General features: G+C 32.2%; 1 protein-coding gene across 4 annotated transcripts in view; it reads left to right on the top strand.

Annotated features, from left to right (window-relative positions):
• Positions 1-16242, top strand: part of SNX7 (sorting nexin 7) — a 205365-nt gene that overhangs the window by 70146 nt on the left and 118977 nt on the right. The window lies entirely within an intron of this gene.

The raw sequence follows: 16242 nt of genomic DNA, 5'->3' as shown, positions 1-16242 counted from the left end.
ACATATATAGAGCACTTCATCCTAAAACATCAGACTATACATTCTTTTCGAGTGTACATGGAACATTCTCAAGGATAGACCATATATTGGGGCATAAAAGCAGCCTCAGCAAATTTAGGAAGATTGAAATCATACCAAGCATATTCTCTGATCACAAGGCTTTGAAATTGGATATCAACTGCAAAAAGAAAGCAGGATAAAAACACAAATACATGGAGATTAAACAACATACTTTTAAAGAACGACTGGGTCAAAGAAGAAATTAGAGGAGAGATCAAAAGATATATAGAAACAAATGACAATGAAAATACATCCTACCAAAATTTTTGGGATGCGGCGAGAGCAGTTTTAAGAGGGAAACTTATATCATTACAGGCCTATCTCAAGAAACAAGACAAATTCCAAAATCTAGTTCAAACAACTAGAAAAAGAAGAACAAGTGAAACGCAAGGTCAGCAGAAGAAAGGAAATAACAAAAATCAAAGCAGAGCTCAATGAAATAGAGAACAAAAAGACAATAGGAAAAATTAATGTGACAAAGAGCTGGTTCTTTGAAAAGATTAACAAAACTGACAAACCCTCGGCAAGACTCACTAAGATAAAAAGAGAGGAGACACTAATTAACAAAATCAGAAATGAGAAAGGGGAAGTTATCACGGACACCACAGAAATACAAAGGATCACTCAAGAATACTATGAAGGACTATATGCCACCAAATTCAATAACCTAGAAGAAATGGACAAGTTCTTAGAAACATATAGCCATCCAAGGCTGAACCACGAAGAACTGGAAAATCTAAACAGACCAATCACCAGTAAAGAAATTGAATCAGTCATCCAAAACCTTCCCAAAAGCAAAAGTCCGGGACCAGATGGCTCCACTAGTGAATTCTACCGAACCTTCAAAGAGGACCAATCCTGCTGAAACTTTTCCAAAAAATTGAAGAAGAGTCAGTACTCCCTATCTCATTTTATGAGGCCAACATTACCCTGATACCAAAACCTGGTAAGGACAACACAAAAAAAGAAAACTACAGACCTATATCTCTGATGAATACTGATGCAAAAATCCTAAACAAAATTTTAGTAAATCGAATACAACAATGCATTAAAAAGATTATTCATCATGACCAAGTGGGGTTCATCCCTGGGGCACAAGGATGGTTCAACATCCGCAAATCCATCAATGTGATACATCACATAAACAAAATAAAGGACAAAAATCATATGATTATATCAATTGATGCAAAAAACGCATTTGACAAGATACAACATCCATTTATGATTAAAACACTCAATAAAATAGGTATAGAAGGAAAATACCTTAACATAATAAAGGCCATCTATGACAAGCCCTCAGCTGATCTCATAATTAATGGTGAAAAACTGAAGCCATTTGCTCTACGTTCAGGAACACGACAGGGCTGTCCCCTATCACCTCTGCTTTTCAACATAGTGTTGGAAGTCCTTGCCAGAGCCATCAGGCAAGAGAAAGAATTCAAAGGCTTCCAAATTGGGAATGAAGAAGTTAAAATATCACTCTTTGCAGATGACATGATGCTATATATAGAAAACCCTAAAGACTCCACCAAAAAGCTATTAGAAACAATCAATGAATACAGTAAAGTTGCTCGCTACAAAATCAACGTACAAAAGTCCATTGCATTCCTATATACTAACAATGAAATCTCAGAAAAAGAAATACAAAAAACAATTCCCTTTGCAATTGCAGCAAAAAGAATAAAATACCTAGGAATAAACTTAACCAAGGATGTGAAGGATTTATATGCTGAAAACTATAAAACATTTTTGAAAGAAATTGAAGAAGACACAGAGAAATGGAAAGACATTCCGTGCTCATGGATTGGAAGAATCAACATAGTTAAAATGGCCATATTACCCAAAGCCATATACAGATTTAATGCAATCCCCATCAAAATCCCAATCGCATTTTTTAAAGAAATAGAACTTAAAATCTTCAGATTTGTTTGGAACCACAAAAGACCCCGAATAGCCAAAGCAATCTTAAGAAAAAAGAACAGTGCTGGAGGTATCACACTGCCTGACTTTAGCTTGTACTACAGGGCTACAATAATCAAAACAGCATGGTATTGGCAGAAAAACAGACACATAGACCAATGGAATAGAATTGAGAACCCAGAAATAAAACCACATAAATATGGACAGACAATTTTTGACAAAGAAGCTAAAAACATACAATGGAGGAAAGACAGCCTCTTCAATAAATGGTGCTGGCAGAATTGGATAGCCACATGCAAAAGAACGAAACTGGACTGTTATCTGTCACCATGTACCAAAATTAATTCAAAATGGATCAAAGACTTAAGCATAAGACCTGACACAATAAACTGCATAGAAGAAAACATAGGTACTAAACTTATGGACCTTGGGTTCAAAGAGCATTTTATGAATTTGACTCCAAAGGCAATGGAAGTAAAAGCTAAAATAAACAAATGGGACTGTATGAAACTTAAAAGTTTCTGCACAGCAAAAGAAACCATCGACAAAATAAAGAGGCAACCGACTGAATGGTAGAAGATTTTTGCAGTTTCTCCGATAAGGGTCTAATATCCAAAATATACAAGGAACTCATGAAACTCAACAACAAAAAAACAAACAACCCAATTGAAAAATGGACAGAGGATCTGAAGAGACATTTCTCCAAAGAGGACTTACAAATGGCAAATAGACATATGAAAAAATGTTCAACATCACTAATCATCAGAGAAATTGAAATGAAAACCACAATGAGATATCAGCTCACCCCAGTCAGAATGGCTATCATGAACAAGACAAATAGCAACAAGTGTTGGAAAGGCTGTGGAGAAAAAGGAACCCTCATACACTGTTGGTGGGAATGCAGACTGGTGCAGCCCACATGGAAGGCAGTGTGGAGGTTCCTCAAAAAATTACAAATAGAATTACCATATGACCTAGCAATCCCTCTCCTGGGTATCTACCCAAAGAATTTGAAATCATTTATCCATAAAGACACGTGTGCTCCAATGTTCATTGCAGCTTTGTTTACGGTGGCCAAGACATGGAAACAACCAAAATGTCCTTCAGTAGATGAATGGATAAAGAAGTTGTGGTATATATACACAATAGAATACTATTCGGCGTTAAGGAAAGATGATATAGGAGCATTTGTGACAACATGGATGGATCTTGAGAGTATAATGCTAAGCGAAATAAGTCAGATAGAAAAAGCAGAGAACCATGTGATTTCACTGATATGTGGTATATAAACCAAAAACAGGACAAACAAATGAGAAACAAAAACTCATAGACACAGATAATAGTTTAGTGGTTACCAGAGAGTAAAGGGGGTGGGGGGCGGGAGATGAGGGTAAGGGGGACCAAATATATTGTGATGGAAGGAGAACTGACTCTGGGTGGTGGACACACAATGGGATTTATAGATGATGTAATACAGAATTGTACACCTGAAATTATGTAATTTCGTTAACAATTGTCACCCCAATAAATAAATTAAAAAGAAATTAATACGTGCATGCTAGAAACAAACAATAACAACAATAAAAACTAAGTACACTGACATATAAGGAAGCAATAAAAAACGTCCATAACCTTTTCTCCTAGAGACTGGTACATTTAAATTCAATTATAGAAAACAATTTGCTATGTTCAGTTGTAAATATTTTAAAATTTCTATATGGCCCTTTCTGAATGTATCAACATAAAAATATATGGTTACTTATGTATTTTGTGTCATGATAATTATAGTGAATATATATTATTTTGAGTTCCATATTTTTCACTTGTTTAAATACTTATCCATATAATACATCATGTTAATATACCTTTATTTGTGAAGAGAATTAATAATACTTGAGCATTTGTTATTTTTTTGCTCTCAAATAGTAGTATTAAAATAATTATGAATATTAGATTTTTAAAACTTAGGATTTTAAGAAATAGCTAGGTCAGAGGTCGCTTCATTTCAAGTGCTATCAGTCTTATTTAAGAATGTCAGTTGGCTCATGTAAAATCATTCATTTAAGATTCTATTAGCATCAAAACCCTGTGGTAAGCACTATGGAGCATCCAAATTCAAATTCAAATTTTGTTATTAGGAGGTCACAGCTTATTAGGGAAGAATAATAAACATATATATTTTTCACTTGATTAATACAGCTTTACAGTGTATTATTTTTTTAATGAGGGAATACTTAAATTAGTTTTATTTACCTGAATTGTGATGAACAGACATAATAGAAGAGTTTTGTCATTACTGGATAATACAAATGTATGTATCTACATAAACATTTAGGAAGCAGAAAAACAATTATAGTATAGGATGTTTTCTGGAAGACAAATGAAGAAAGAAACAAATCATGACAAAGGTACACCAAATAGCCAAATGAATAATATAGCTAATGCTCTCCTAAAATCCAAGTCTAGCTATTTATGGACCATTTGAAAATTAGAAAAATTTTTAAAAAATAGATTGTCATAGTAGTCCTTCTACAAGTAAGTAATGGATGAGCATTGATTGTCCTAGAAGTTCTTCAAGTATAGTTGTATTGTTTGGAAATTTATTCTTTGTTATGTTGGGGAATGGTAAAATAAATTCTAGGCAAAGAATTGTTTTAAATTCAGTGGCACACTACATACTTTGGAACATTTTGTAAATTTTGTGGACATTTAGACACCCTAGTCCAAGTAAAGATAGTTCCCAGGCATTGTGACTTTAAGAGGTTAATCTATATTGATAATGATTATAAAACTGACAAATGAGTTAGATTCTGATGGGTGGCATTTAGATTGGTCTGAAACGTCATTTTTTAAAAATAAAAAAAAGAAAGGAAAACTGGGAATCAGATAAATTATGGACTTTGTGCTCATCTCTATGAATTAAAAGGAGCAATGAGAAGGAATAGCCTCCCTAGGCTTAACTTCCATCCAACAAAGAGGAACTGTTATGAACGTGACAGAAACCTGGGGAGAAAGTGCCATTTTCAAATGGGAGGTAAAAGCAAAGGAAGGAGACCCTGGACATTCTCAGTCGTATTCCCCAGAATTTAGTGAAGTAGTTTTAAAAAATTACAGAAAAGTTATAGTTTCAAAGTCACACTCTCTAGAAAACAATACCTATGACATAAGAGGATTGGCCAATTCTGAAAAGTAAAAGGAATGAAGCAGTTAAAGAATCAGACATGATTACACCTGTAGGCCATAGACTATGAAAGGCAAAGATACTCATTCAGAAGGAAGACAACTAGGAAATAATAGCTCTAATAAAATTAGTAAAGTGAATCCCTAATGGAAACCATGCTACAGAAATAGAACACAGAAGTACTGTACATTTTCATTTCATTCATGTTTTCTCCACCAAAGAAAATGAAAGTTATAAGTTAAAAGATTTAGGCAAGTATAAATAAAAGGTAACTAAAATCAAGTATGTTTGGAGAGATAATAAAATCACGGCTATCCATTGCCACAGAAAGAAAAGGCTAGGTATATTCTTTTTCCAATGAGCAATGCAAAAGCCATTCTTTTACTAGCCCAAAAGTAGTGGTTGCAAAGTCCTATTGGAAGTCCTTTTTCTAAACTGACTTATGATCAACAGACTTCTGCTCACCCAGGAGAAATGCAGACCCCTTTTCTTTCCTAGGTGAATATTGACATTAACTCCAGAAAAGTTTTTGAGGAATACTGGAAAGTGACATCTGTTCCCCAAATAGTTAATCTCTGTAATTTCTTATACATACCAGACACAATCACCTAATACTGCTCAACTCTTTGTGAACAGCCTTGCTGCATTGTGGAGAGAAGGATGGAAGTGGGAGAGGATTTACCCACATAGAGTTATTTAGGATAATTTTGATCCCAAGAAATGACAGGTAGTTTTGAGCTTTTCTTTGAAGTGTTAGGGCAGAGGCATAATAGATGGTCTATATCGAACCGTTTAAATTATTTTTTTTATATTGACAGTCTCTTAGAATGAAATTGAGTAAATAGATACTTCCTTTAAAGTTGTGTCTCAACTCCCTTTCCTACTCATAAGAACAAAGAAATTGGCTAGCGCCGGAATAATTCAGAGTTATCTAAAACAGGGATTTTTGAGTCCATGTCAGGATACTTTTAACAGACATTCCTCATAACATTTACTAAAGCTGGTACCTGACCTAATCCCTGGGACCCAGGAAGACATGTTTCCTGATGGTGCTAAAACAACTCTTCAGGAAATAGCGTTCTGTCTCTTTGGAAGTATTTAAAGAATATTTCAGAACTACATTATACACTTTAGGATTGAATCAATTCCGATTATGTATAGCCTAGATTTCCTGGAAAGCAAACACACCAGCTTGAGAGGCTGAGATGCTTAGATATTTACTCAGCCTAACCATTTTTATACCAGTTAAATTTTCCAATTCATTACATTCTTGTGCTCACATAATCCACTTTCATACTCACTGGGAGGGACTCACTGGAAGCCTAAATGTCTGAATTAGCAAATTCAGCCCATGTCACACCACTTTTCTATGGATCATTCATTTATGGATGGTAATCTTCATCAAAAGGAAAACACCAAGTTTTTATCTTTTTAATGCTATTAAATGGCAATCCACTGAATACCTATGAGCTTTCCCCTTTGCATTTTTAGTAAAGAGACCAACACTATTGATTATTTAATGATTAATCTTGTCCTTTCTCATTTAAAAGTTTATAATATATTTAATATTAAAATATTATTGGGGGTTATTACTTTGTGAGGGGTGTAACTACTACATTGTTTTGTACATCTGAAAATAAATTAATAATAAAACACAATTATAGAATTAATTTTATATGCAGCAGGGTATAATTTTTATTTACTTTCAAGGAAACCTTAAAAACAAGTATTTGTCATTTTTAGAATTCTAAAGTATTATTAGTAATTAGTAATTAGTAATATTAATTAATTATTCTGTTATTAAGTAAGGATTTCTATTCTGAATTGCACATTCAAAAATTATAGTACAGCTCATGTTTCCACATAACTGTGGACATCTTATATTTCATATGTCTTAAAGATTTTTGTTGTTCTGCAGGTTTCTGCTTTCTTAAAAAACTTCTATTCAAAACGTTGCCACCAATCTGTTATAATATATGTTATGGTATTTCTCAATTATCTATACAAATGAAATTGAGCTTAAGTGTGAAGTGGGCAGTTATGCCATAGCACAGACAGTATGTGACTCTTCCCATCCTTTAATTTGGTAAGTTTTTCTCTAGATAAGTTAATCAGAGATTTAAATAGGAAATTACATATTATAATAAAATAATTTCTAAAAATTCGTAGTTTCTGAATCAAGGAGTTATTGTGCTTTATAAATGATAGATTATATGCCATGGCTGGTCCTGTAAAGAAAAGGAAGAAATAACTTAAAATACTCCATGAACATGTACAGAGTGCGTGATATAAGATCTTGAAGAAAGAAGATCACTTTACTAATAAAAGAAATTAAAGTTTGGTATCAGAGTGCCTGCCACTAGCTAATTATAAAACCTTAATCATGTCCTCTCTTTTTTCTAATTTTTTAAGATTTTTATTAATATATAGCTAACATATTATATGCCCTCTCTATACCCAGTTTTCTAATATGTCAAATAGAGGTATTGGTACTCCTGTTCCCCACCTCCCATCCACACACATTCCTCACACGTCTTTAGGAAAATAAAATTAAAAAACATTAAATGCTTTAAAATAAGGCACTTAAACGTCAGAAATTCACCTTTCTAATTTTCCAGTAATCCAAAGCAAATAGACTCTTCTTTTCAGTTGTCTATACTTTCAAAGTATAGTTAAATGAACACAGATAAGCTTGATGTTTGAAGTGTCTAGTAATAAACTAGGCAAACTTCATGTAATTGTCTTATTAGTCAAAAACAATGGTAATATAGAAAAAGTATGAGTTAAAAAGATGCATTCAAGTTTTGGCTCTGGTATTAATTCTTCCTATACAGATTTTCAATGTATTAGAACTTTTGTAGCACCAATTTTCCCATGTGTACAAATGAGAGATACGGAATACATAATATCTAGGTCTCTTTCTATCTTCAGACCTTAAGTTAGAGATCTACAGACTAATAGTACTAAATAATAAAAAAAGGACCACAAGATGGCGTTTGTAGCTAATGAGTCTTTTTGCATTTGCTCTTTCAGTCATTTAAGTATTTGCAGTGTTTACAAATGTAAATTTATTAATTTTATTCTTCAAAGATATGTAAAAGTAATTTTTAGAAAAATATGCAAATCCTGTTATTTTGAAGTAACTGATATTTAAAATTATAAATTGGCAGATGATTCTTAGAAGCTGAATTTAGATTTTTCCAAAAATGAAATTTATGAATAATTTTCAGCTGTTACAAAATAATAGAAGTTGCTTACCTCTAGCAACATCATTTCTAATTTCTTTCTGGATTGATTATATTTCATAATTTTAAAATATGCAGCTCCTGAAAGTTTTCATTACTGTTTTGAATCTTAGGTTTAGATGATAAAAAGCAATTACCAAAATGTTGCACAGCTCACTGCCCTCATATTAGGCAAGGCCCACAATTTTCATAATGTAATTTATTCTTCAGTGATACTGGTCTCATATAGAGATGTTTACATATTTGAGCTTCAGTATTTTCTCAAATGTAGGTGATGTCGTCTGTGCCCATGATCATTTGAAACATTCTTGTATAATCATCAGAGAATCAACAACAGGTATTCCACTTTTGAATAATGTGTCATAATTTTCCATATAATTTTATTTGTTATAATACTTTGACAAAATCAAGTAATTGTATCTTATAGTTAAAATTCTGTGACCCACAGAATCCAGTACTCTTTTCCAGTGGCCCGTGTTTCTCACTGCAGTCAAAGTAGGTCAGTAAAGAAGCTGTACGTGGTATTAGGCAGGAAGTTGGGTGGCCAGAATGCAAGTTTATCACAAATGCTCATTAATTGAGAATCAGTGCACATTTTCCCCAGTTAAGGGAGCCAAAGGCTAAAAACTGGAGCTTCTCTTTGAAAGGCAGGGCTGGGGAACAAAACTGAGCCAGAGCTAGGGGAAGCAGACGAACAGGTAAAGAAAAGGCTTTTTGTTCCAACACACATACTTAAAAACTTCTCAAGTACACAGAAAGAATACTTCGACAATAAGTGTTAATTCCAAAATTAGTTTTGAAAGTAAATCTATTGCTACTTCAGCAAAAGTGGTCATGATATTGTGCCTTTAGGAAAGGTATGTGTCCCTCTAGTTCTCCTAAGTGGGTAGTCATCGACCAGCAGATGGGGCCAAGTTTTCTAAAGAATGAATGAGGACAAAATGGTATTTCTATAGATATGATACAGCCCCCAATGAAAGCTTCCACATTTAAGAATCAGTACTTTTTTCAAGCTGGGATAAGAACAGATTCTGTCCCACAGAGTGACTTCAGGAAAATCTTTTCTCTCCTCTGGGCCTGTTTATACATTCACAGGATAAGAGACCTTGACTATGTGTGTCCATTATTTTCATCCTTTAACTAAAAGTGAAGGTTTCCAGGGGCTAATTTGTGGCCAGCAAGAAGTTGGCAAATGAGATCACATACAATTTATAAATATGCCTTACTCTGCTTGGTTTGACGCAGTGTGGAAATGCATCAAAGGTAAAATTTTACCTCTCCCCTCAGTATTTCGTATTTATAAGATAATTATCAAAAATAATTTCCAAAGATAAATATTCATAAACAAATGAGAAATATTCTCAATCATTACTATTACTATTAGTAGTCTACATTTATTGAAACTTCAATTATGTGCTAGGCACTGAGTTAAGGACTTTACATATATTTTATCTATCTACTGTGTTTCCCCAAAAATAAGACCTAGTCGGACAAGCAGCTCTAATGCGTCTTTTGGAGCAAAAATTAATATAAGACCAGGTATGATATGATATGACATGACAAGATATGATATGATATAATATGATATGATATAATAGCGGGTCTTATATAAGACCAGGTCTTATATTAATTTTTACTCCAAAAGACGCATTAGAGATGATTGTCCAGCTAGGTCTTATTTTCAGGGAAACACGCTATCTAGCTAGTAGCTTTGAAAATTATTTTCTATATTGGAAATTTTAGGCTCAAGTGAAACAAGTGGTCAATTAAGGGATAAGCTAGTTGAGACTGCAGAAAGGTATTTATGAGTATGAAAACTTCAAAATAATTTTAGTGTTTTACTAGGAATATTAAATTTTGCTTCTAGGACTTCTCTTTCATCTTTGTTTATTCCATTACACATAAACATACATATACATATATACACATATATATACATATATATACATGTATACATATACATATGCACATAAGCAGATCTATGATATAGGTACTATTGTTTTTAGCACTTTATAGATGAAGATACTAAGGCTCACTGAAATAAATAAAAGTCTGTAAGGTCTCCTATCTCAGAGTCACAAATTATGCCTATCCAATGTCCATGCTCTTAGTCACCATGTGCTAACACCAACTTAAAGTTTAATATCCCCTTCATAGGTAATGCTATGGCCCTGTTCATGGAACAGCTAATAGAAAATTTAGTTTCATCCAAATTATCACATTAGTCAAATTAATAAAATACTACCTATATATCTCTGATGAAAAAGTAAAATAACCATAAGTTTGCCTATAATAACGATAATATCTATTATTGTAAAATATGGTAAAAGCCAAAGCTTACCACATATTTATTTTAAAACCAGAAATTTCCATATTAAGGCAAAAGTTGTTGTACTTGTAGTTTTTTTCCACTAATCTAAAAATATCTTTTAGACAGTATCGTGATAATTGCATTTGTTTTAATAAACTTGAAATGAGAACCACGCCTGAGTGTCCTCTCAGAATCTAAAACTAAGATGAGCTGATGGGTACTATGAAAGGTCAGACCAAGAGTAATGCTGGATACTTTCAACTGTTATCAAATTTTGATAGATTTTGGCTTGTTTCACTAATTATAATGGTTTAAAAGTGGAAAAAACGAATTTCTTGATAGAAAGCAATGAGAAAACAAATAATAGAAATACCTTTTTAAAAAATGTAATTTTCAATTGTAAGCAAGTCTCACACTAAGTTTTGAGATGTTTTTTGTTGTTTTAATGATTCTTTATATCCTCTAATTATCACAATCCTGGACAAAATAGATACTGAACTAAGTTGTTTAACTACGTGGTATATACACAGTCCATTTCTTGAGGTTTACTTAGTTCGTTCATCCTCAGAAAATAGCAAGAAAGAGTAAAGAGATTTAAAGAATGTTAGAAATTATATTATTTTTAAATAGATTTATGTATATTAACTGGATAAATGTGCAACATAACAGGTAATGGTTTAATATTAAATATTGGCATGATGTAAGTAATATATTTATTTAATTAAAAAAAAATATATAAAAATTCCCAAAGAGGTCTGGCAGCATAAGGAACTACACAGTTCAGGGTCAAATCCTCAATTTTGTATGCCTAGAAACCTGATTGGTCAAAAACCTGAGTGGTAATCAGGCCTCTATGGCAAAACTTAACAAGTTTAGAGAACACTAGAAGCCAGGATATCAACTGATGAATATTCAAGTTGAAAAATGAAGTTTTTATGATGACCAGCATATTTGTTTGCATCAGTAATTTAATACATTCCTTCTCTGCAGTCATCTGCATTTACTATTTACTGTATGCCTGGCATGTATTAACTCGGTCATCTTTGAAGGGTATATGTGCTCCTGGAAATTTTGCAGGAGGCATGTAGGGAATCAATTTCCACATACTCAATTCACATATATAGTGTTTCCTCAAGTTTGATCAGCCCAGTGTTCCTGCAGTCATGTACTTTCTTATGCCTCCTTCCAAGCAAGATAGTCCTTCCTCAACCATGTAAGAGAACGGTATCTCATCTTGATGGCCCAGTGACTTACCGAATGTATCCTGGTGGTCATTCAAGAGATTGGTTCTTCTCCATTTGTTGATGAATAAATACTGGCTATGCCACTTAACAGATATGTAATACCACAAACGTACTTAACTTTTTGAGCCTCAGCTTTCTTATCTGTAAAATAAGATTCATAACAGTCATTGTGAGGTTTAAAGGAGGTAATATGTAATAAGCAACCATTATAATGCCTGACCAAGTATTCATATTGATATATAGCACTTGTCATGTTACTTCTGTTGTTTTTCTATGCTAATGTTCTATAATCTGTATTTCAAAACACATAAATTATTTTTCTGCCTTTAGTGTGGTGGATGGTAAGGAGATAGTTAATTACTAGCTAATTTGTCTACTTTACTATGTTTCATTGTCCCTTTTAAGATTTACTTTAAAAATAAAAATGTTAATTCAAACTACTAATCAGCAGGGATAGCTACTGAACATCTTCCTTAGACGTTTATTAAACTAGGATAGTTGAAGCAGAATATGACTGATAGAAGTTTCTTCATTTGAGGATTAATGCCATCTTTGTTACGTTTTGGATCGCTGATTTGACAGGAATTCTAAATAGAGCAGACTGCTCAAAATTTCATTTTGAATTTTACCTTGAGGAAGTTCAGAAGTTTATTTAAATGACAGTTTGGCAGAATTATCAGAAAGATATGATATCTCCTGAAAGCAGTAATTGCTTTGGGCTGCCCTGCAGGGTTAATAGATTGTATATGGATGTGCAGAGTTGGCCAGAGAGCTCTAGTAAAAATGAGCTTCACAGGGGAAACGGGGTTCTCCCCAAGTGGGAAATATGGTTCTGCTATCAGCCCTTCAGTCCCAGTTAATAGTTTTTTGTTTGTTTATTTTGTTTTATAAACATTGTGGGTAGATTTTTAAAGGATATTTGTATTTTGGTATTTTTATATTTCCTTTTTTATATTTAAATTTTGGTGGAGATTTTTGAGTATCTATAAAGCTGAGTTTGAATATTTTCTCCCATTGGCATTGGGGGAAAAAATACTAACAACAGCTAATCGTTAATGCATGTCTGCATATGAGTTTAACTGTAGATTTTTTGTAGATGTTCTTCCTCAGGTTGTAGAAGTTATCTTCTTTTCCTCACTTGCTGAGATTTTTTTTTTTAACTAGAAATGGACATTGTAATTTGAGAAATGCCTTTTCTGTGTCTATTGAGATGATATTATAGTTAATGCAGTCAATTACATTGATTGGTATTTGAATGTTGATCCAATCTTCATTCCTGGGCTAAACTCCATTTGGTCATGATGTATAATTCTTTCTATAGATTGCTGGATTTGATTTGCCAAATTTTTTTTAAAGAATTTTTACATGTATGTTTATGAGGGGTATTTGTTTATAGTTTTCGTATCTTATAAAAATTTTGGTTTTGGTAAGTTGGAATCAGTTCTATGTCTTCAATTTTTCTGGTAGAGTCTGTGTAGAATTAATATGATTTCTTCCTTAATATTTGATAGAATTCACTAGGGAAGCCAATTGGACCTTGAGTTTTCTTTGTGGGAAGATACTTAACAACAAATTCAAATTCATTGGGTTATCTGTTTTTTTCTGGAGTAACTTTTGGTTGTTTGTGTGTTTCAGAGAATTGATCCTTTTCATTTAACTTGATAAATGTATATGTATAAAGTTTTTCATATTTTCTTTTTTTTCTTCAATAGAATTTGAAATAATGTGACCCCTCAGATTCCTAACAGTTGGTACTTTGTGTCGTTCTTTTATGATCAGTCTGGCTAAAAGATTATCAATTTTATGAATCCTCTTAAAGATCTAACATTTGGATTCATTAATTTTTCTGTATGTTTTTTTTTTTTCTTTTGCATTCTCTGACTTTTCCTGTGTTTTTCTTTTCTGCTTACTTTGGGTTTAATTTGTTCTTTTTTCTTAGTTCTTAAGATGGAAATTGAAATCATTTATTTAAGAGCTTTCTTCTTTTCCAATGTAGGCATTTAGTACTAAGTATAAATTTCTCTCTATGTCCTTCTTTTGTGCTATTACAAAATTTTTAATATGTTGTGTTTTTTCATTCAGTTCAAAGTACATCTAAATTTCTTTTTGATTTCTCCTTTGACAAAGAGTGTTATTTATAAGTGTCCTGTTTAGATTTCAAATATTTGGGGATTTTTCAGATATCATTCTATTACTAATTTCTAATTTAATTCCATTAAGTCTAGAGAATAAACTTTATATGACTTAACTCTTTTTAAATGTATTGAGACTTTTTGTATATCCTGAAATACGGTCTATTTTGGTTAATGTTGTATGTGCACATGAAAAAATATGTATTCTCCTTTGTTCTATAAGTATCAATTAGCCCAAGCTGATTGATGGTGGACTTCAAATCTTCTATATCATTGCTGATTTTCTGTCCACATGTTCTATCAAATTCTTAAGAGAGATGTGTATCAAAATCTGTTATAGTTGTGGTTTTGATTTCTCCTTGTATTTCTGTCCATTTGTTTCGTATATTTTTAATTCTCTCATTATATGTGTAAACATTTTAAGTTATGTCCTCCAGATAAATTGACCCCTTTGACATTATGAAATGATTTTTATCTCAGATAATAATCTTTGCTCTGAAATATACTTTGTATATTAATGAAGCCACTCTAGCTTTCTTTTGACATGCATTAAGTGATATATAATACATATATATATTATATATATTTCATCCTTTTAATTTTAACTTACTTATGTCTTTATATTTAAAGTGTGTTTCTTATAAACAGAATATATTTTTCATTTTTTATTTAATAAGACAGTCTGTGTTTTTTAATGGAGTATTTAGACTGACATTTAAATTGATTATTTATGTGGTTAGATTTGAGTCTATTATCTTGCTGTCTGTTCCCTGTGTTCATCAATGTTCCATCTGTTCTTTGATCCCATTTTCTTAGTTATGCCTTCTTTTGGATTAATAGACAATTTTGCATGATTTCATTTTAGATCTTTTGTTGGTATATTAGGTATAACTCCTTGTTTTATGATTTTAGTGGTTACTTTTAGGTTTATTGTATGTACCGTATAGTCTGCTTTCAAGTAATATTATACCACTTCACCTATCATTTAAGAACCTACAATTATATTCTTTTGTTTCTTTCTTCTGGACTTTATGCTCCTTTTGTGATATATTATACCTATATGGTAAGCCAAATAAGATCTTATTATAATTTAAGTCACATATTGTAAATATAAAGTATATTTATATTTATTTTTATATTTATATTTGTATTTAAATATAAATAAATTGAAGTAATAAAAAATGTATAATATATGTACCCATGTACCATATCTAGTGCTCTTCATTCCTTTGTATGGATTCATCTTGCTATCTGGTCTCTTTTTTTCTGCCTAAAGACTGTTTTTTTTAAAAAAAGAAACATTTAGTTTGGTCTGTTGGTGATAAATTATGTAGCTTTTGAAAGTCTGAAAACATCTTCATTCTACCTTTGTTTTGGAGGATATTTTTGCTGGGCATAGAATTCTAGATTGACAGTAGTTTTTCTTTCACCACTTTAAAAATATTGCTCTACTGTCTTCTCACATTATTTTGGATGAGAAATACTATCATCCTTATCTTACTTCCTCTATGTGTAACATGTGAACTATTAAAATTATTCTGTAGATAAACTTCGTGCAGATAACTGAGACTAGGGTATTAGGAGAATCAGCCCTAGGCAAAGTCATGACTTAGGCTACATTTATGTTTGTATGTCCCCACCATCTGCAGTCTTTTCTGATTATCATTTTCTGTGGCCCATTAATGACCAACTCTCACCACCTAATCCCAATAGACCATCATAATATAATAATTGATAGTTTTTGAGCACTTGCTTTGTACCAGGCATTCTGCATAGAGATTTATACAGATTATATTAATTTAATTTTCACAATTGCTTTAGTGGTAAGCACTATCATTAACTTAATTTATAGCTGAAGAAACTATAATAGAGATCAATCAACTTGTGTGTACTCAAATTTGATGTAGTGGGATTCAAATCTGAGTAAGGCATGGTTGTATCACCACTCTTCTGTCTAGATGCTTAACACATACCTCTTCAGATCCAAATGATCCTTCTTTTCCTGTATAACTTAGAGCTATTTTCTCTCCTGACAGAAGAGTAATAGTGGATTATTTCAGCAAACTAACCAATGCTAATCTTTTAACCTTTTATATGTTTTCCCCTTATTGGTAAATAGTTTCCTTCATTAACAACTAAAATATGTAGA

This window comes from Rhinolophus hipposideros, assembly GCF_964194185.1.
Source record: "Rhinolophus hipposideros genome assembly, chromosome: 19".
NCBI lineage: Eukaryota > Metazoa > Chordata > Mammalia > Chiroptera > Rhinolophidae > Rhinolophus > Rhinolophus hipposideros.
The sequence above is the reverse complement of the archived record's forward strand: the minus strand, read 5'-3'. Positions and strand labels throughout refer to the sequence as shown.